The sequence below is a fragment of the Sciurus vulgaris genome (genome assembly GCF_902686455.1).
Source record: "Sciurus vulgaris genome assembly, chromosome: 10".
Classification (NCBI taxonomy): domain Eukaryota; kingdom Metazoa; phylum Chordata; class Mammalia; order Rodentia; family Sciuridae; genus Sciurus; species Sciurus vulgaris.
Genome location: NC_136470.1, coordinates 45896473 through 45920712, shown reverse-complemented (window position 1 = coordinate 45920712; position 24240 = coordinate 45896473). Strand labels below are relative to the sequence as shown.

At 33.8% G+C, this 24240-nt stretch overlaps 1 protein-coding gene across 3 annotated transcripts in view; it reads right to left on the bottom strand.

Moving 5' to 3' along the window:
* EPHA6 (EPH receptor A6) overlaps positions 1 to 24240 on the bottom strand; it is an 889912-nt gene that overhangs the window by 633132 nt on the left and 232540 nt on the right. The window lies entirely within an intron of this gene.

Here is a 24240-nt window from a genome sequence, read left to right as displayed (position 1 = left end):
TTCAAATAATTAAAAATGAAAAATAATACTTGTCATACCACTTTGAGAATGTTCATAGTAACAGTTCACAATGTTTTTGAAATAAAGGCAAACTATTTGCAGCGTATGCCCTTGGTTATTTCTTATCTCCTCCTTACTTACTAACTCCCTTTTCAGCCACAGCAACAAGACACAGCATATTGTCTCTGGAATAGGTTGGGCCTGGGTGTGAATCTCAGTCTATAAACTCAGAGCTAATTGATCTGGTTAACAACTGATTTAAAATCAGTGGGTAAGCATTAAATAAGATAACTTAAGTAATAGGATCCCATAGCACCTTGGTACCTGGAAGCACTGAAAGAATGATTGTTGTCATTATCACTCCTCTAATATTAATTTTTCTGGATGATAATTAGAAAGAAACATAGTATCTCATAAAAATTGATTTCTTTACTATTATTGGTATTTATCATAATTGTTTAGAGAATGTTAATTTGATCTCTAAATGAATATTTACAACTTAATTATGATTGGACAAATTAAAATTTAAAGTGTAAAAAAGATTTTATTTATTATTTTCTTTATTTGCTGGTTCGTATATTCAGAGCACAGCTGCTATGGCCAATACAACAGTGTCCCCATTATCTGTGGCATTGGAAAGTGACTTTTAAATCACCACTTAATGAAAATATGCATATATACTCTGAGGAGACTTGTCCTTAATTTTCTCCTATTACTAGTCTTTAGCCAATCTAAGATATATGAGTCAAGGTATACCAAATGGCTGTTACAAAGGACCCCAAAATCTCATTGGTTTAATATGCTACAGGTTCATTTCTTAATCACTTGATAATTCAAATTAGTTGGAAGTGGGCTCTGTTTCATATGATCATTCAGTTAAATAGGCTACTTCCATCTTACCTTTCCCCACAGCACAGGGGTTTAGAGTCCTCCACTCAATTTTTCTCAAGGTATGAGGAAAAAAGATGGCAGAGAGGTTTACAGATTATATAGGAGGGCTTTTAATGATTCAGGCCTGGAAGAGGCTTATATTGTTAAATTATTATTCTAAGGGTTTGTTGTTAGTCATATGAACCATTCAACCACAAGGTATGCAGGAAAATGCATCCAGGTGGGTGACAAAAAGAAAAAGGAATGTGAAAGATGCAGAGTATTGTTTCTGACACAACACACCATCAATTAGTAAGAGATACTTATTAAGAAATATACAATCCTTTCATAAGTGAACATGTTGATGGAAAAGAATGTGAAAATACTTGGAATATACAAACCAATTATATGCAATATTAAACAGATTTCTGACAAAAGTTAGTTCTTAATTTCAAAGAAAAAGATGTGCTTAGGGTTTTAAATGATCAAAAAAGTATTTCCTAATTAAAAATTAGAAAGTTGACAGGAAAAAATATGTTTAAATTTTATGGTCAGCAAAGCATGATGGGAAAGCTACGGATAGGTCTGCTGAAAATAGATACCCCAACTGTGATTAACAATAAGGAAGCTTAAACTAAATTAATGAATAAACATGTTGACTTTCAGCTTCAATTCACTGGAATAATTACTGCACATTAACATATCAACAAGTCACTAATCAACAGTCTGAAGTCTCAGGTCACTGACTACTTCTACAAATATATTTAAAAAAATTTTTATTATTACACAGCCTTCTGCAAAATTTCTGTCCATATTGTTACATGCTTAATTGCACAGAATCTCATAAATTCTTTCTGAAAGTGATTTCTTAATGTTAATTTTATCATTATGTTAATGAGAATATAATAGAACTGCACTCGGATAGTAATAATGACAGCAGAAGCCACCGATTTGTTAGCAATCATCAAACACCAGAAAACACATTCATCAATGGTGGACAGAACAGCATAGCAATTATATTTCCTTTTTCCTGTTAGACATAGAGAATCACACTGCTGTAAGTTATAATACATTATATTCCTAATAAACCCTCTTATTTTGTAGATTTATAACAATATGTATTATCTTTTTCCATCTCCCTGACTTCTTGTCATAGAGGTCCTACAAAACAATCTTAGAGACTCAACTACTTTTGCATCATACTTAGACAAAGATATTTCATATAATATACCCTAAGATATTATAAATCTTGGCCACCTGACAGAAACTAATTCACACTTTAAATCTACTTAGACCTCTCTGTTTTAATTTATCTTTTATGCCTTGCTTGGAATCGTTTGTTTCTTCCATAAATTGTGTTTCCTATCCAGATTGAATGCATAAGAAGGTTATGTACAAAAGCAGGGGGATAAGAGAAATCCTACAAATTAAAAGTTAAATTAGCAATTAAGTTTATTACTTCCAATACTAATGATGCAATAGTACTTGAACAATTTGAAATAATCAGATCCAAAAAGTAAAGTGAATTATTTAACTATTTTAGAGGTTGGCAATAAACACTTGATGACAGCATGTATCCAAGTAATCAGATTTGGTTCACCTCCTGGATCAGCACTTGCCAGTCCTAAGTCCCTGGTTTTCTGTGGTATATTGTCCTTCTACTGACAATGAGAGTATTAATGATGTCACTTCAAAAAGCTGTTTTGAGAACTATGATTCCTGTTAAAGCACTCAGAAGAGTGCTTGGTATACTGTAATAAGTATGTAACTGTCATTACTGTCTCTTCATTTCATGGAATGAGGTTTCTAGACTCAAATTCCTGCATTTATTTATTTTATACTGTTTATGAAAATTTTAATTTAAAAGTAACAGGTGATAGAATTAGTGCTATCACTCATACCCACATCATTATTTACATGCACAGATATGATTTAATAATCACTACTGTACATTTTTTGAATATATTAACTGCATATAATTCTCTGATTTATCTGCTCTCTGATTAAAGTACCAGAAAGTATTTCTTCACATTAAATTTTGCTATCTCATCAATTACTAAAAAACACTATTCTACCTATTATGGACAGACTTGATATGACCTGTAACACAAGATATTCACTCTCTTTTGGTGCTTGGGATCATCCAATCTGGCAGGGAAAATGTAAATTTTCATCAAATAACTAATATATTAAGCTATATGTTAAAAGTGTCATATGATGGTTTCATAATAAAAAAGAAACCAGAATTATTTTATTTTCATTGAGCTAGTCATTCAGTGACAACAACTGAACATCTATGATACTTTTTTCAACTTTTAAAATTCAAAGCTTTAAATTCAAAATCATTTTTAAAATTGGCATCTATTTTTCATCCTGATAAAAGTAATAATAATTATGTAACTGGTTATGTCTTTTTGTTTTAAATGTCAGGAAGCAAAATACAGCAATAATTTCAATTTTGATGATCATTTAAATTACTCATCATCTCATTTAAAAGATTAAACTTTCATTTTATTTCACACATTTTTCTTTTATTAATGATTTACTGCATGTTATTTCTAAAATCATTTAATTATCTTTATGTAATACATACATAACTTTAAGCACCTGATACTTATATTTTAAACATTGTTTTAGTTTCTTAAACTTTATTTTCTCTTTCTTTTCATAGTATCAAAATATTCCTGCTTTAGAGAAGTATTACTAAAATGTCCCCAACCTGGATTTTTTCTGTGGGAATTTGAATGTTTCTTTAAAGGACTATGATTATATACATATTCTCAGGGAATTACAATGAAGAAAACAATTAGGAGATATGAGCAGTTAACTAAGTTACTTATAAAATTTGTTAACAAATGATAATTTTGACTTGTATGCTTTCCATTACTGTACAAACATCTGACATTAAAATAGAAAAAGTTTCTTTTGGCAAATTTTGGAAGTTTTAGTCCATGACCAACTGTTACCTATTTGGGTCTGAGGCAGCACAGTATATCATGGCAAGACCTTGAGGTGAAGAACCCCATTTTGCTCATGGCAGGGCACAAAGGGAGGAAGAGGAAGGGGCTGGAGTCCCATTATGATCTTCAAGGGCATGGCCCCCCTCATCCTATGCCCCTGATATTAATTACCAACTTTGTTTTCAGTTTTCAATTATAATTAACATTTTTATTATTTAAGCCACTTGTAATTATTCAAACCTTAAAAAAAAGATAAGAATAATGGAAGAGGCTATAGTTTTCCAATTATCTAAGCTTTCAGTAAAAAACAACTGAATATACTGACTTCATTCTTGTATGTCTCACTGAGAATTTAAATGCCCAGGTCAGCATAACTCATGACAGGTTATATTCTCCTTTTGAGTTATATTTGGTGCTTTAGAAAAATCACAAGGCATGAGGTTGAAGGCCAACCACTCTCAATACTTATGAAGTCAGTAAATCTCATTATTAATCATTACTCTTGAACATATTTATGTACTGCTATGAAGTGCTCATGGATTGAAAATATGTATGTACACAATAATACACTTCTAAACCACTCTAAATATAATCTTGCTAGGAAAAGCCCAGTGCTCAAGTATAGGATATGTGAGTACATATATATCCTTAGTTTAAATTCACATACAAATTTTACAAATACATTTTCCTCCATATATTTGGATATGTATAAATTTATTAAGACCAAAATTAGCAATAAGGGCATTACTAAATAAAACCTGTTCTTTCTAGTTCAGAAAGTCTAAAATGTTTTATAATGAGTTTCATATTTGGTCCACTATCCCTGGGATGGGCCTCTCAAGTTCATGGCTCAAGATGCATCATCAGGGAGGTTTTCCAAGATGGCAGTCTAGAGGGTGGCTGCATTTCATGTTGCTCCAGGACTCAGGTTTCAAAAGAGGAGATGTTGAGAGACTTGGGACCAACTCAAAGCCACCAGGTGAGTCTCTCCCATTGGGGAGGCGTCCCGGATGGGGCGGTAGTCCCGGAACGCAGGGAACTTCGTGAAGTAGAGTTGCCCAATGAGACACCACTCCCCCCACTGGAGCAGTGAACTCAGACAACTGGGAGCATCATAGAGGAGGCCGCTCAGCACAGCGCTTGGACACGGAGCAACCTACCGGGGCTCCGGTGGCTGCCCAGAGGAGGAGCTGCGAGGCGAGCTGTTTGGACTCAGAGCAACCACTCCTGAACACCAGGGGGGCTGCCCGGAGGAGGAGGAGAAGCACGGTGGGTCACTTGGACTCAGGGTGACTGCACCAGGGCTACGGGCAGCTGCCCAGGGGAGGAGCCGCAGGGCGAGCTGTTTGGACTCAGAGCAGCCACTCCTGAGCACCAAGGGACTGCCGGAAGGAGGAGGAGGAGGAGGAGCGTGGCGGGTCGCTTGGACTCAGAGTGACTGCACCAGGGCTACAGGCGGTTGTCAGGAGGAGGTCTCTGGCACGGCAGGACTCTTGGACTTGGAGTGACCGCTCAGAACACTGGGCAGGTGCCTGGAAGAAGAGGCGTGCGGTGGGTCGCTGGGACTCCAAGTGACTGTACGGGGCTCCAGGTGGCTGCTCAGAGGAGGGGCCACATAGCCAGGCGATTAGGTGCAGAGCAGGGTCCCAGGACCTAGGAGGCTTCGTGGTGGAAGAGCCCCACAGTGACAAGTTGAGGGGCGGAGCGAAGGTTCCAGGACTGTGGGCAGATTCTCTGAGGAGGGGCAGCCTAAGGAGACTCGTCTGCGAAAGGGTGAGGTTCCCAGGTCCAGAAGGTAGGTCCTGCCCCTGGGAACGTTGCAGAGGAAGGCAGCTCAGCCCAGGCGGTAGTTGGGGATTGAAGGGAACGTCTAGGAGGGGAAATGACCAGTGAGAAGTCCCCACTTCTTGCTGGTGAGTCTTCCCTGCTGGGTGAGGTTTTCCCACAAGGATGGTAAAACCAGAGACACAGGCCCAAACAGGCCTTGCCTCAGTCTGCAGCCTAGGTCCCCTTTGGATGACCACTGATCAACAAGTGGAGGCACCTCTGCCCACTAGCAGGGAATATACCCCACCTGAAGGCCACCACCCCTAGAGAGGCAGCTTCCTTGTGGAGCACCACATTATCAACTTCCTCCAAGACTTCAAGCTACTGAAGGGTAAGAGGGGGTATACTAGAAATCTTCAGGGACATTATAAGTCAATAGAGGAAATCTGCAATATCTCAGCGGTCCACTGATACCTGAACAATACCAGAAAACAAGGGAACAAAATGCCCCAAACAAATCTAGAAGTTACATCAATAAAATCCAATGACGGCATGGCAGAAGAAATGACAGAAAAGGAGTTCAGAATGTACATAATTAAAATGATCAGGGAAGCAAACAAGGAGATGAAAGAGCAAATGCAGGCATTGAAAGATGAGATGAAAGAAAAATGCAGGCATTGAATGATCGCATCAATCGACAGTTAAAAGAGCAAATACAGGAAGCAAAATATCATTTCAATAAAGAGTTAGAGATATTAAAAAAAAACCAAACAGAAATCCTTGAAATGAAAGAAACAATAAACCAAATTAAGAACTCCATAACCAATAGAATATAACACCTGGAAGACAGAACCTCAGATATTGAAGACAAAATATTTAACCTTGAAAACAAAGTTCAACAAACAGAGAAGATGGTAAGAAATCATGAACAGAATCTACAAGAACTATGGGATATCATGAAAAGGCCAAATTTAAGAATTATTGGGATTGAGGAAGGCTTAGAGAAACAAACCAAAGGAATGAACAATCTATTCAATGAAATAATATCAGAAAATTTCCCAAATCTGAAGAATGAAATGGAAAATCAAGTTCAACAGGCTTATAGGATTCCAAATACACAAAATTTCAACAGACCCACACCAAGGCACATTATAATGAAAATACCTAACATACAAAATAAAGACAGAATTTTAAAGGCCATGAGAGAAAAGAACCAAATTACATTCAGGGGGAAACCAATACGGATATCAGCAGATTTTTCAATCCAGACCCTAAATCCAGACCCTTCTAAAGGGCCTGGAACAACATTTTTCAAGCCCTGAAAGAAAATGGATGCCAACCAAGAATCTTATACCCAGCAAAACTTACCTTCAAATTTGATGATGAAATAAAATCCTTCCATGATAAACAAAAGCTAAAAGAATTTACAAAAAGAAAGCCAGCATTACAGAACATTCTCAGCAAAATATTCCATGAGGAAGAGATGAAAAACAAAGAAGCAAATCAGCAAAGGGAGGAATTATCCTAAGGGAATTGTCAAATAAAGGAGGAACCAAGTTGTGTCAAAAAATAAATAAATAAATAAAATTTTAAAAAATGAGCCAAATAACTGGGAATACAAATCATATCTCAATAATAACCCTGAATGTTAATGGCCTGAACTCATCAATCAAAAGACATAGACTGGCAGATTGGATTAAAAAGAAAGATCTAACAATATGTTGCCCTCAAGAGACTCATCTCATAGAAAGAGATACCCACAGACTAAAGGTGAAAGGATGGGGAAATACATACCATGCACATGGACTCAGCAAAAAAGCTGGGGTATCCATCCTCATTTCAGATTATGTGGACTTCAAGCCAAAGTTAGTCAGAAGGGATAAAGAAGGACATTTCATACTGCTTAGGGCAAGCAATTATGAAATTCATCTGGAAGAATAAGAAACCCAGAATAGGTAAAGCAATCCTTAGCAGAAAGAGTGAATCAGGGGGTATCGCAATGCCAGATCTTCAACTCTACTACAAAGCAATGGTAACAAAAATGGCATGGTATTGGTACCAAAACAGACAGGTAGATCAATGGTACAGAATAGAGGACATGGACACAAACCCAAATAAATACAATTTTCTCATACTAGACAAAGGTGCCAAAAATATGCAATGGAGAAAAGATAGCCTCTTCAACAAATGGTGCTGGGAGAATTGGAAATCCATATGCAACAGAATGAAACTAAACCCATATCTCTCACCATGGACGAAACTAAACTCAAAATGGATTAAGGACCTCGGAATCAGACCAGACACCCTGCAGATTATAGAAGAAAAAGTAGGTCCAGATCTTCAACATGTCGGCTTAGGACCAGACTTCCTTAACAGGACTCCCATAGCACAAGAAATAAAAGCAAGAATCAATAACTGGGATAAATTCAAACTAAAAAGCTTTCTCTCAGCAAAGGAAACTATCAGCAATGCGAAGAAAGAGCCTACAGAGTGGGAGAATATCTTTGCCAATCATACTTCAGATAGAGCGCTAATTTCCAGAATCTATAAAGAACTCAAAAAACTCTACTCTAAGAATACAAATAATCCAGTCGACAAATGGGCTAAGGAAATGAATAGACACTTCACAGAAGAAGATCTACAAGAAATCAACAAACATATGGAAAAATGTTCAACATCTCTAGTAATAAGAGAAATGCAAATGAAAACCACCCTAAGATTCCATCTCACCCCAATTAGAATGGCGATTATCAAGAATACAAGCAACAACAGGTGTTGGCGAGGATGTGGGGAGAAAGGTTCACTCATACATTGCTGGTGGGGCTGCAAATTAGTGCAGCCACTCTGGAAAGCAGTGTGGAGATTCCTTAGAAAACTTGGAATGGGCCCACCATTTGACCCAGCTATCCCACTCCTTGGCCTATACCCAAAGGACTTAAAATCAGCATACTACAGAGATACAGCCACATCAATGTTCATAGCTGCTCAATTCACTATAGCCAGATTATGGAACCAAACTAGATGTCCTTCAGTTGATGAATGGATAAAGAAACTGTGATATACATATATATATATATATATATACACACACATATATATATATACAATGCAATATTACTCAGCCATAAAGAATGATAAAATTATGGCATTTGCAGTCAAATGGATGAAACTGGAGAATATCATGATAAGTGAGATAAGCCAATCTCAAAAAACCAAAGGACGAATGATCTCGCTGATAAGTGGGGCGTGGGAGGGGTTAGTGTTAGGGTTAGGGTTAGGGAGGGGGACAAGAATGGAGGAGGGAAGGACTGCATAGAGGGAAAAGAGGGTGGGAGGGGTGGGGGGGAGGGAAAAAATAACAGAATGAATCAAACAACATTACCCTACGCAAATTTATTATTACACAAATGGTACGCCTTTACTCCATGTTCAAACAGAGAACAACATGTATCCCATTTGTTTACAATATAAAAAAAAATTGCATCATCAGGAGTCATCACACTCCTGTTCTGAGCATTATAATGGGAGAAAAGACCAAGAATACAGAGGTTCAAGAAGTATAGTTCCTGCAAAAACAGCATCAATATTATTTAGGAACTCATTATAAATGTAAGTTTTCAAGCCATTCTCCAGGCTTAACTGGATCTGAAACCACAGAGTGGGTGGGACCCAGCCATGTGCTTTTTGATAAGCGCTTCAAGTGTAACAATGTATTTTAAAAATTTCAGCATGTTAACTTTCCTCTTTTCTTCTGTCCCTCAACACTTTGTATTTCTGCAAAGTATCCCCATGAACATGTTGAAGGCTTTTAAAATATGAAAGTTAAAATAACAGTTTGTAGAGCAAGACAACAAGAACTATACAATTATGATACTAATCAGAATGAGTTACACTTGACATTTTCCTTCATTTCTTGTTTATATTTCAATTATTGAAATCTCAAAGAAATAACTAGATTTTAATAACTGAGAAATGTTAATAACTCAAGATAAATAGCTGCCTAGGATTAATATTTCTCAACTTTGATTTGAAGTTAAACTAATGTGACAACACAATCTTTAAGAGACAATGACAATTGACATTAAATTGTTGCTTGCTTGTTCTTCCATTTAAAAAATGAAAAAATAGTTGTTATGACAGCAACTATAATGAGAATGGGAAGTAATTAAAAGTTACTGTTTACTTTTAATATCATGATCAGAATATTCAATTCTATTCAAGTCATTTTTTTTAATGTTTTGAAAATATTTATTGCCAGGGTTCTAACTGCAGAAAATATGATAATTTTCTCACATTTCAGAATTTTTAAGTGAAAACAAAAATTGCTATGTAATTTGCAAATATGAATCTAAATACAACATAATAAACAGCATACATGAACAGTAAGCATACATTTTAGAACATAGAATAAAAGAAACTCTGTTGAGTGGCCAAGTCAGTTTGAATGATCAGAGCAGACTCTTCATATTGTGACCAGCATACATTTTCTAATGTTGCGTAAGTCTGTGTCATGGAGGGTGATCTGTCCATGACTTCTGCAAGTTCAGAGGGACCCCTTTTGCCCATATGTGTGGGCATTTAAAGCTGCACAATTAATGGAGAAAAGTAGCTACTTTTCTCTGAGAACCCCAAGAAATGAAAAGGAAGAATTTGGCATTACCACTCCTGTAGGAAAAAATGCTCACAAAATAAGGCCATAAAACTACTGCTGTAATTTTATAAATGATGAGATCTAATTTAGTCAGATTTAAATGGGATAGTAGTATTAAATCACCCTCAAAAGAGGAAGGAGAAAATGATCACCTTATGTATATGAGTAGAGAACACAGATGACCATGAAGACATCACATATCATAACCTGAAAATTCACATTATGAGACCCTAAAATACATTAGGTACATTATTTCAGTAAGTTTTTAGTCCCCATCTTTTAGGTGTATATCTTTTTCAATTGGAGACCAGAATTAAAGAAATTCATTATTGAAAGTTATATAGTTTATTTAGTAAAACACCAAAAGTTTATATTCATTTTCAAAAGCAGAGTTGCTGCTGGGAAGCAGCTGTATAACCAAGGATTCTATTTCTCAGTTCCCATCTTCATCCAGATATGTCTACTGATGGGTTCTTCCCAGTAAATAAAGGTGATCATTCCACTTCCACGGACCTTCTCCACAATCTCTGACTTTATTCTCAGTTGTATGAAGGACACTGAGACTCTGGGAGGCGAGGACTGTGAGATGGCAGAGGCCTAGGTCTATGAATCCCATGGTGTAGGAGAGCAGCTTGGCATCTCTGCTGGTTGAGCCATGGATGTATTTGGAATTTTGTTCCTGTTTGGATATTGTGCAATTTAACAATAGAGTGATTAAGCTGTGAAACAGAAAAAGGACCTGTTTGTCAAACTCTAAGACCAGCGTTGGCTCTTCCACGCTATCCTGATACATCTAAGTTATCTTAGTAGAACTGTTGAATATTTTAACATGACTTCTTCCATCAAAGAGATACACCTTGTACTGTGCAGAGTACTCATAACATCACTAACCAGCTTTTAATTTATCCTGAGAATGTTAGTAACTCATTAGGTGATGATGATGATGATAATTACGATAATAATAGATATGCTAAGTAAATTGGCCAACTTTGCAAATATTCTTTTGTCTCTCAGATTTAGTAGAACAAAAAAAAAAAAAGAAAGAAAATAGGGTTCAAAATCTATATTTAAGGAAGGACTCAAAACACCTCATTTTTGCTCAGGCCTAAGCTTCATCCTGCAACACAGTTTAGAAAAGTCATGTATTTAGAAGTTAAGGAGTGCTGTCCATACCTTCATGGAGGTGAAATTATGATCTCCATTTGATCAATAATATTTTGCCTATAACTCTCGTGTCATCAGTCCCACTCCAGGATTCACTATGACATCTCCACTGCCTGGCACATTAACCAGCACAGAAAAGATCTAGTTTATACACACATTGTTAAATTCACTGAAGGGAAAAGATAGTAAACATCTGTATAACTGAAGTTTCGCTTTTCCAGAGAAAAGGTTCTATTTATTATTTTTATAGTGTCTTGTGGTGATGACAACATTAAATTAAAAATAAAAACTTAACCAAAAATATATAAAATTAAAAAAATTTTAAAATCACATTCTTAATTTAGAATATTTCAGAGCACCAAATTTCTGATCATAGTGATTCTGAACCCGTCACAATCATGTGGGCCTTCTCCCAACCTCAGGCAAGAAACAGATGTTCAGGCCACATATAACCCCATTAACTCAGAAGATACGGTCATGGAGACAGGGAATTTCTCTCTCTCTTTTTTTTTAATAGTTCACTTTTTAATTTTAATTTTTTTTACTTACAAGGTACAGTGATACAACCACACTGAGTCATCTTGACAACAACAAAGAGAGAGTACACAATTAAAATATTCATCCAATAAGCGCATAGTGGGTACCTGGTAAGCATTTTCTGATCTCCATAACAATCCTTTAACCAGATATTAGCCTAATCTTACAGAATGGGAAACTGAACCTTAGAGAGACTGAGTATATTTTCTAATGTCATGAAGCTATTAAATAATGACCCTACATTCAACTCTTTTTCTTCGATACAGAGATTATCCTTTGAAATCTCTCTATGAACTTCCTATGCAACAAAATACAAATAAATACCTGTTCTGTATAGTCTGATTACCTCAGATTCTTAGGGCAACATTGGCTGTGATAGGGCCCTTCCTAAAAACAATGATACAGTATACACAGAATTCCATAGGTTTTGGGTTTTATTGTTACTGATTTTCTGAACCATAGTAGAATAAGTCTTAATACTAATTTCAATTACTATCAGTGGCGTTCCTTGGAGTTAATGTATGGAGTGGAAAATGGCGCAGACTTCTGAGACTATGAAATTTTCCATTTATTGTAGGGAACATCAATGGAAAATCTATGTTACAAATCATTCTATTGTCTGAAAATTGGTCAGGATAGGAAATCATATAGTCCAATCTTGGGATAGTGATGGTTTGTGACAGTCATTCCAGTAAAATGAGAAAAAAGAGTGATGTCTTAATCACCAGGCTTTTGTGAGATAAAATATAACAACACATATGAAGTTTGTGGCAAATGAGAACACATGTTAAATACAATGTGTTACAAAATATTGTAATTATTAGTGGCTCCAGCCAAATGTTAAAACACCTCTTTTATTCTCTCTTCAACACACACATTTAGATTTTTCTTGGTTCTAAAAGTATGATTTTTATAATTTCTCTGAGTTTTATTCCCCAAATTATCTAAAAAAGCCATTTAAAAAGTAAATCTCAAGTACCCAAGTTCTAGAAATTGTTTTTACTTGTAGTAATTTTGTTAGGCCAATGAGTCCATTATGAATTCCAATTTCAGGCACGGAATGTTTAAAATTGAGGTAATGACTCCATTACCCAAGCTGAAACACAATAATTCAGCTTTATATGTACTATATCAAGGCGAACATGGTAAATAGGTGTTTCCCTTGTGAAATGTAAACAAATTAAACTCGGGTCATATGAACCAATAAATTAGAATTTGCTTTTTAGTTACTGTAGATTGCCTTTTCCTTTCCATTTCTTGAATTTTTGACTCTTACATGCAATATAATTTACACACTTACTGAGCTGAATATATTGCCACACATTATAAATCGAGAGTAAAAAAAGTCACAATGTCTAACTGCCCTTTTCTTTATACTGTAATGCCCTTCAGGAGAAAAAAGATGTGAATTTATAGTGTGATCTACAAGTAAATGCATGAAATATATGAAGCCATAATTCACACACAAAGAAACTGTAATATTTCTATTTTTTCTAATTTCAAAGGTTTTACAGCATTAGTTACAAAATATCCTTATCCGAAAATCTAACCAAAAAGATAAAAAAATAGAAACGGATTTGATTTTGAAATACAAGAAGTAGCAAATAGATTGTTTCAACTAAATTAAGATAAGGTACCTAGTCTGTTTTCTAGAATGAAGGAATATAATCATTTTGTATAAAGAGGGGGTCTTGATATCTCTCTATTAAAGATATAAGATATGAACAGCAATCATAATAATTAAATAGAATTGCATTAAAATAAATATTTAAACTATCAATTGCAGTATACAGCTCATCAATTAAATACACAGACTAAATTTCAGATAACTTACATTGCTCTGTCCCTTACTTGGGAATTGGTGAAAATAAACTCCATGTTTTTGAATTAAACCAGTATCACATCAGTTTTCCATCAGTTTTTGAAGCTAGACTGGTCATAAAATGTATGAATCCTTCAACTCTCTAAGTGTCTCAGTTGGATGGGTTCACCAAATGCTCTGGAGAAGTCACTTTTTCACTTCTGGTGTTTCCTAGAATGGAAGCTGGTCTTGCCTGGAGCCATAAGAATAATGACTTAAGAGTTTATTACAATATACATTATCCTGGAGTTTGGAGCTACTACTAACAAGATACAGATCGAGATTGAACCAGATGGCTTTGATTTCAATTTGGTTACATAGCTCCTTTGTACAGAAGTGAAAAATGGCAGACTTCTGAAACTGGAATTCCCCACATTTTTAATTAATTTATTTTTTGTGGGGGGCATGTGGGGTGCAGGGAACAAAGGAAAGCTATTTTGTATGAGTTTCAGATTGTTGACTTTCCATCATGGGACAAAAAGATTAGAGAAAAAAACAGACCTTAGATTGTTAACCGAAGCACATTTTAATTTAAAAATATCAATTCTTTAAAAATTGAATCATGACAAGATCACAGAATACTCAACATCTTATTAACGAGTTTGAATTATTAACTATTTTTTCACAATTATCTCTTAGTTGTATGTTTTTTAGACATGTAAGAATTAAACTTTACAGTGAGCCAGTTCTCACTGGTATACACTCATAGATCATCACTGTTACTCCTCAGCTACTGAACTTGAAGTTCAGTCTTTAGACATCCACCCCTCCAGAAGCCCACCCTCCATCAAAGGTTTTTCCAGTACCTGTTGCAGTATAAGAGAATAGAAAAGACTCCACACAGAACCTGCCCCACAATGCTCCCTAGTTCCCTTGCTTTTCTGTCAATTCCCATTTTTCTTTTTTTTTCCCACAGACTAGGCATCCTAGCTTAACTTCTGTCTGACAGGGGCAGTATCTAAACAAAAGGCAAGACTGCTGTGTGGCGCGTCTTTAATAGGAAAACCAAATGTAAGTAAAGTTTCTATCTGACTATATTAAATTTGATTTTCAAGTATTCTAAAAGAAATGAATCCTATTCTTCCACTAATAATTGCTTACTGTTTAATTATTCAGTTATTTTAATAATGTACAATTCGATGATGGGAAAAATTCTTAAAAACTAAAGTATTAAAATTATAGACAGCAAATTCTTTAGATATGTAAAGAGATGCTTCCTTAAAATTTATTCTTTAGAATAAAACAAATTGTTCATGTATAAAATCTTTTGCTTTCTCCCAATAGTATACATTTGTTCACAGATCATTATTTGAGAACACAGTTAAACATGTAGGATGTTTGAAATGTTAAAACACGAAAATGCATCTAACAAATGTTAAAAAATAACTGTCAATATGTCAATAAACATGTATGTGTGCATATGTTTCTATCTCCTACTATGATATCTAATTTAATAGGCCTTCAGTTTTCTAAGTGTATCAATGCAGAGTTGTAAAATAATTTTAATGTTGTAAACTGCATTAAAAACTTGTTATGCAACATAAAGATATTCAATATTTGTGTTGCTTTAAAATTCTCTATTTTAGAAAATCAATGAGTTTCAAAATTAATTTTTATTAAATACTATACAGGTAAATTATAATGTGAGGCATGCTGGCTCAGCACATATCTAAACTATAATTGAATATAAATACTGAAGTAGAGGATGTTTTTGTTATATGCAAAAGTTTTAAATTTCAGCATGAAGACAATATTATAGAGCAAGATTTTACAAAAACTATTACATAAGGATTTTGTATTCATCCAATCATTTCCAGAGAAGATTAATAAAAATTTATAATGACATATAAAAAGCTATCAAATACGAATGCTCAATTTTATTTCACCAATTTCAAAGAAAGCACCTTTCAATTTATTGCATTGTGATTAGAAAAAATATTCTCATGCTGGCTAACTGAAAAGAGCAAAAAGTTTTAAGAAGTAAAAAATAAAACCAAGGTTGAATTTTGTTTCTGAGGCTTAAAACAAATTAATGAAATATAAAAAAACCAGAAACAACAAATTCAATTTTATAGTAATATGTAACTCATAATTATTCTAGTTTATCTGAGTATTTATAATATAAGAAGCATAGATATATTGGATAAAATTCCTAAGTTCTTTAAGGAAGTGAAAACCTGGGAAATGCATGAGGGAAAGCTATAAACAAACTCCTGTGAGAGCTAACTCACAAACAGCGTATGTCACAGGATCCTGGATTGTCTTCAGTACCCCAAGTGACTTGCTTAAGGTCATATTCAGTCATACCATCAGCAAATCACTGCATAAGCATATGGGCCATGTGCCCTGTCACTTTATGTTTATAGCAGCATTACTTCAAGTTTGATACAAATTTTATGACTCAGTTTGTCAAAGTTCTTCAACTCTACAATTTTCTGAAAATAAAAGGTAGAGTTGGCAAGAAAAGGGCATGTATTTCCTAAGGCTGAGTTAACCCAATGATGTTTAAAGATAGCATTAAGCTTTCATGTTACAACTGTGTGTATAATCTGTGTAAACTGCTTTCTGGTGAAGGTAATACTTCTTTATAAAACTTTGATTTACTGGATGGATAGTAAGTCAAGTGCAGAAGCAAGTTACAAATTGTTATTGGAAGTTGTTTTAAAGTAGAATATTTTGAAGCAATCATGTGTCTTCTGATCTTAAAATATTCTCATGGTAAGGTGGAAATAATCGTAGAACTTCAAAGTGCTGAAAGTATTTCTGTATAATTAGTCAAACCATAAAATAAATATGTACCTGTTAAAGATTCAGAGATTTAAATTTATCTTAAGACTCTCAAGTAGTTTTTTTCAATGTTTTGATAAACAAAAGTTTGAAGAGCTGAAGTGTGATATAAAGATTATTTCCAGCTGGCACGGTGGCACACACCTGTAATCTCAGTGACTCAGGAGACTGAGGCAGGAGGATTGCAAGTTCAAAGCCAGCCTCAGCAATTTATCCAGGCCCTAAGCAACTTAGTGAGACCCTTTCTCATAAATAAAATTAAAAAGGGCTAAGGATGTGGCTCAGTGGTTAAGCACCCCTGGGTTAAATCCCTGGTACCAAAAAAAAAAAAAAAATTATTTCCACATTTGTTATATTACTCTCATGTTTATCCTGATATTGCCACTATCACTGACTATACAAAACAGCATCATTCACTACCATGCTATTTGTATCTATGGCACAAGGTCCATGCTATAGAACTTAAGAACTAATAAAAGAAGATTTAAAAGTAAATGATAATCAATATTGTCTGTAAAATACAGTAATTTCATAAACCAGATTTTAAGAAAAACTGAGAGATTTACAATTAAAAAAAGAAGACAAGGGCACTTGGAAGACTAGTTAAATGTGAAACTAACCCCCTTGAAATATGCAAAAACAAGGACGAAGAAGCACAAAGCACATTATTGGAATTAACTGTGATCAGGTGGAAAGGCTTTTGGTGTATAAAAGGCAGAGAATTCTTCATGGAAGAGAGCATTTCTAGTGTAATAGTGAAGCAACATTAGAAGAATCTGGGTTACTCCAGCCTAGTAGGTGTGTGTGCATATGTGTATGTGTATTTGTGTTGCACAAGGAGTACAAAGCCTGTACAAAGTCAAGGATATTTGGTTTCATCTGATATTTTTGTTGCAAATGATACAAATTTAGCTACTGAAGATTTTTGTTTCTGTGAAATTTTGCAATGGATGAAAGGAAGGATCTACAATTGCCTCCACAGCAATTGTAGATATGTTTTCAATATTATAAGGTCTCTTCTGTTCATTTGCTTTTTTCTCTCTCTGCACACACACACACACACACACGCCTTTAAGAAATGAAAAGTATCATTCCTATTCAAACCCTTGAGAAAGCATTTTAATGATTTGGCATGACTCTGCCAAGCATTTTTAAATGATTTTTATGCCCACTTACAAATACATAACATACACATGCAATTTCTATTTGAAACAAAAATGCACTAATATCATTAATAATGTTTGTTGTTACTTGTTTTTTTTTTTAATTTTGCTTAAATATTATGGACAGTTTTCAACCTCAGATTTATCTTGTTCTTTTTACTGGGTAAAGAGAAATTGATTCGTGTATACAGAATAACCTTATGTACCTACTTTTCTACTGGCAGATATTTAGAATTTTTTATTATTAAACTATTGCAAATTATATATATGTGGTTATCTTTGTGTTTTTAAGTTTACAAATTTGTGTAAATATGTGCTGCATTAATTTCTAAAAGTGGAAAATTAGAAATTTATAATTAAAGAATGATTTTAAATGATGGTAACCATTTATTTGTAGCATAGATTCAGGTAAAAGGAAAAAGATTTGGAAGAGAGAGTAGACCTGGGCTCCATGAACATCAATATAGATTGACAGAAACACTATAGAAAATGGTAGTTAGCAATGGAAAGGTAAACAGTGAAGTAGCAATCATGGTATGCTGCATATCAGAAGTTTTATAGAACCAGAGCAAACAATGGACAATTGTTTATAAGTGCATGAAAAACAGAACTGACTGGGAAGCAAATATCAAAAGGGTCAAAACTAATGACTAGTTAATAATCTTTAATTATTAAAAGTAAACAGTCTCCATTCTTAGACAAAAAGGAATATTGGAGTCAACCATGAGATTATTGTAAGATTCAAGAATGGTTTTATAAAATACTCAATAAGATGTCCCTGCCATCCAGGCAGAGACAGAAATAAAATTAGAAATATGTTTCCAAAAAAATGCATAGTAGTGGTAGGGAGAGTGGATTTCAGGTAGCATCTACCTTAACAAAAGAAACGTGTTGAAATAACTTGGAGGAGATTGAATGCAAGATAATTGTTTAACTTATGGCAGACTCTAGATGTGATTAAACACTGTGCACTTCTGTGGCAGATCTGAGTTGAAGAAAGGATACTGAACTAGAACCAACAAACTTAGGAAATGAAAGATAATTTACTATTTATCATTAAGCCAAGCATTTTCTAATTTGTAGCATGAGAAGAAAAATCTATGAGAAGTTCTGAAGGACTCTATGAACTTTAATACTGACTACACTCTTACATATATAGAAAATAATTTAGTCAATACTGAATATATTTAATGGTGACAGTCACAGTTTGGGCATATAAAAGGAAAAATAAGCCTGCTATACTGATTGTGCCACAGGTCAGACATGAGAGTACATTTCACAGGTAGTTTTATTTTATAGGTATTGCATGCATGATCGCCTGTTATTATGGGTGACCAGCAGATCCCAAACAAAATTATAGCCTGAGTAGTAGAATGTTATACTAATGTGAAAAGAAAAGAATTAATTTTCCTAAAATTGCATGCCAATTTTCTAAATAAAAGCTATAAAGGGACAATCTACACAGAAAGTTGCTCAGAATATATAATATGACTGAAGAAAACAGGGCAAATATTTAGCACAACTGACAAAATGAGCTGGAAAACAATTTTGAAAATGGTAAAAAGCAATTACATTTAATGAGTATTTTCATTTTAGTACAAGATACTTATAAAAAAGCATATGATTATACCTAATACATACATGATAGGAAAACAAAATAAATGAGGATATTTGTCATACATTTCTGCTTTCTACATGTATGAATTTCCATATTTTATTCATCGTTTTATAAGTGTATTGTATTTCTCAAATTAAAAATAACATGCTCATTTTTGAAAACTAGAAATATGAACGTATAAAATGTGATGTAAATCACAATCAAGAGGTTTATGTATTCTCACCACAAAATGATAAATACCTGAAATACATGAGATGGTGCATTTGATTAGGTCAATTTATCCATTCTACAATGTATACTTTTCAAAACATATTGTATATAAATATGTACATTCTTAAATTTTTAAATTTTATTTGTTCTAATTAGTTGTAGATGACAGTAGAATGCATTTATACATTTTGATAGATCATACATAAACAGTGTAATCTCTCATTTTTCTGATTATACATATCCAGGATCACATTAGTCATGCAGTCACACATGTATGTGAGGTAATAATGTCTGTTTTACTCTACTATCATTCCTTCCCCCATCCCCCTTACCCTCCTTTCACTCCCCTCTACCTAATATAAAGTGACTCTATTTTTCCCTATCCCTCCCCTTTGTGAATTAGCTTTCGAATATCAGAGAAAACATTCAGCCTTTGATTTTGGGGGTTTGTAAATATATACTTAGTATTTGTTAAAAAAAAAAAAAAAAAAAAAACCAACAACATTGTATTAGCACACATACAAAAAATAGGCACACAGACCAATGGAACAAAAGAGCCCAGAAACGAACCCACACGTCTACACCCAACTGATTTTCAATAAAGACGCTCAGGACACACACTGGGAAAAGAACTCTTTTAAGATAAATATGCTTAGAGAATTGGGTATCCCACATGCAGAAGAAAGAATGAAACAAAACCTTTATCTCTCACCATATTCAAATATCAACTTAAAACGGATTAAAGACTTAAATGTAAGACCTGAAACGATAAAAATCAGTAGAGAAGAACAAGGGAAAAGCTCCATGACATTGGTGTGGGCAGGGATTTTTTTGATAAGGTCCCCAAAGCACAAACAACAAAGGCAAAGTAGACAAACAGGATTACAAATCGTCTGCACAGAAAAGAAAATAATCAACAGAGTGAAGAGACAACCTACAGGAGATAATATCTGCCACCTATAATCTGTTAAGGGGTTAATATCCAGGATATAAAAGCAACTCAAACAACCCAATAGCAACATAATGAATAATAGAAATAAACACTGGGCAAAAGATAGAACCGAAATTTGTCAAAAGAAGATAAAAATATAAACAGCCAACAGGTTTACCAAAAAATGCACAACATCAGTGATCATTAGGCAAAAGCAAAATAAAAATCATAATGACATATCATTTCCCTCTAGTTACAACTGCTATAATCATGAAGACAAGATATATATTCATGAGAATGTAGAAGAAAGGGAATCCTAACATAATGTTGGTAAGGATGTAAAGAATTATAGCATGTATGGAAAATAGTATATATATGTTCCTCAAAAAAATGACCATAAAGCTACCATATGATTCAGCAAGCACATCACTGGGCATTTCTCCAAAGAAAATAAAAGCAATATGTGAAGAGATATCAGGAACCCCATATTTATAGCAGTACTGTTTACAAAAACAAGATAAAGAATTCTCCAAAGTATCTATTAACAGGTGAATGAATAAAGAAATATGATATATATCATCTCTCTCTCTCTCTCTCTCTCTCTCTCTCTCTCTCGCACACACCACACACACACACACACACACACACACACACACACAGAGTGGAATATAACTAAACCATGAAAAATGAAACCCTGTCATTAACAGCAACGTGGATGAACCTGAAGGACATCATATTAAATCAAATAAGCCAGATGCAGAAAGAAAACTACCACATGGCCTACACATCCACAGAGTCTACAGAATTTTACCTCAAAGAAGCACAGAGCAGCAGTGAGTACCACTATTGACAGGTGGGTGGTAGAGGTTGGTCAATGGGTACAAAGCTACAGTTAGATGGAATAAGTTCTGGTGTTTTATTGCACAGTAAGGGGACTATGGCTAATGATAACGTATTGTGTATTTCAAAATAGCTAAGAAAGGATTTTGAAGATTTTACTGCTAAGAAATGTTAAGTGAGGTGATGTATTATATTAGTCAAATTTAATCAGAACACAATGTATGCATGTATCAAAATATCATTTGATACTCCATACATTTCCACTTACTATATGTCAATTAAAAATAAAAGTAATAAAATTAACTAAGTACAAAAGGAAGAAAATGTACTCATATAAAATATACTTCCTTTGCAATTATAAAAATACAAAGACTTGTCACTAGGCAAACACAAAAGTTTATATTTTAATGGATTTTTTTGTTCACAAATCCAAGGTAAATTTCTAAAACTCATTTTACTTTGATAAATAAATATTGTTCCTTAAAATTTCTTCTCTCAAGATGTAATGAGCATTTTCTAATATTATTTTTAAATCATGATTTTAATGGATGCATGAAAATTTTTTTCATTATGGTATATCAGAAGGTTGAAAAACAATCTCATGTGGATATGGAGGTTACATTTTTTCCTTGTTATATATTGTAGTGGACAAAATTCTAACCTGTATGAGTAGGCATATTCTTAGAAAAGAAGTGGAATCACATGGTAGATGTATATGGACTTAAGATCTCTTGCTCTACTGGCAAATTCTGTCCTGAAATGGTTATTTTAATATATCACACTAAAAGTGTGTCGGTTTCAATCTGCCCTAGCCAGAAAAATACACACACTCATTTGTTAAATATGTGTTACTTTGATAGGAAGAAACAACTATCACACCCAACACTAACCTATATTTGATTACAGTGATTTTGTTCTATTATAGTTATTAGCTGTTTTTTTTTTTTGTTTTGTTTTGTTTTTTTTAATGTTTCTTCACACTGCCTGTGTTTGGCCTTTGCTTGGGCTTTCTATTGGGAGGGTAGTGTTTTAAAAATTATTTGAGTCCTTTACATGCTCAAATGTTTAACTTTTCATATATAATATTATAAGTTATTTTTTTCTCATACTTTTTGGAGGTTATTTTAAATTTTTCATTCCTTTATACCTACTTTCAACAGATTCATTCATTCTGCATTAATGATATTTAAACTCCTGACTTGACCAGAAATATTTGACATTTTGCTTCTTACATGTTCTTTAGTGGTAATTTGTCAAAAATATTTTATTTTTAAATATGATAAGGACATCTATCTTACTGAGGAAAACAGACATAGACAAAAATGGAACAAAACCTTTATAAAAAAACAGCTGGCATAAAGTTACACCCTAAAAGTTCCAGATTTTTTAAAAGAGTGGGACATTATTTTTTGAAAGTGTTTTTCTTACATTATGGTCTAAGTATAACTATGAAAATATATAAGCATAATACTATGCATTCTGTTATAAATGTACAACAGAGTAATAAGAATATAAGCTTAAATATCAAAAAATTTGGAATGTGATTTCTAATTATAGTTTTCCTTATATTCATAGTCATATGAATATTATATTTTTATGAGTAAAAAAATAGAATAGACAAATACAACATAGGTGTGAAATATCATATGTGTCACAGACATGTATGTTTTATGCATAAACACTATACATTCTTAATCTGACAGTTTAGAATATTCTCTCTGCTTCATCTGGTTTTCTATAGTTCAATTTGTAAAGTGTCAGAAGTCATTGACAGTGTTTCTTTATATCCTGTAATTTCTATTCTTACCACTACTGCACATTTTATGCATTCCTAAAATTAGGTTCCTCTTACACACTCTTTGAACATTCTCTTAAAGATTCCTCTTGCAGAAACAGTTACAGAAAATGCTAATTATGCGATATAAGTAGTTTTAGAGAGTTGTCAGGCTTTAGGGGAGGAAAATTACTTATTTCTGGAGTAAGTTTTGTTTGGAAAATAGACTCTAAAGGAAGAAAACAGCAATATGTGAAATGGCTGCCATATCTTGAATAACTCCTTCCTTCACAATCCCACGCTACAGCCTGAGGTGCAGTTATCATTTCCAGTACCACAGAGTTTTCTATGCATTATACAACCATGTCCAGAAGTTCACATTATTTCAATAATTATAATTATGACATTAACACAGACATTCATTGCAAGACTATAATACCTTTAAAAAGGTGGCACATGATAAGCACTAGTCGATTAGTTAATTTACTAATTGTAATGAAAGTAAAATAACCTTAGTTGCTATCCACTATACGTTGTCATGAAAAGCATATTTTTCATAATGATAACTATTAAGGTGAAAAAATATTTATATTTATGCAGGAATGGAAATTTAAGTTAGAGTGCCAAAGATTTTCTAAAAGCTAAACTTATCATACTGCCTTTCACAATGTGACACAGCACCTGAACGCCCCGTTAATAAATCAAATTATCGTGGTAGTAAAAACAACCCACAAAAGTCAAAGTTCAAATGAAAAACTGCAAAAAGATTGAACATATGACATCTAAATACCCAGATTTTCTAACATACATATCAATATTTATCTTTATTATTAAGTGAGCAAAACATTAAAATAAGCAATAACATAAAGGTAAACATGTGCCATACTCCTGTTAAAATTCTTCTCTGCCCTTCTCCTTTCAGTTCTTTTTAATTCAAAGTTCTCAGAATTGTTTTCTTTTCCCCTTTCACCATTAAAAAAATTCCAGCATTTTGCCTGAAGCTATGGGCTGTCCTAATTGCTGGTGAAAGACATACCAGAAAATGAACAAAAGAAGTTCGATTTTTTTCTCTCCAATAGCAGAAAAGTAGACAGTATTCTACATTAT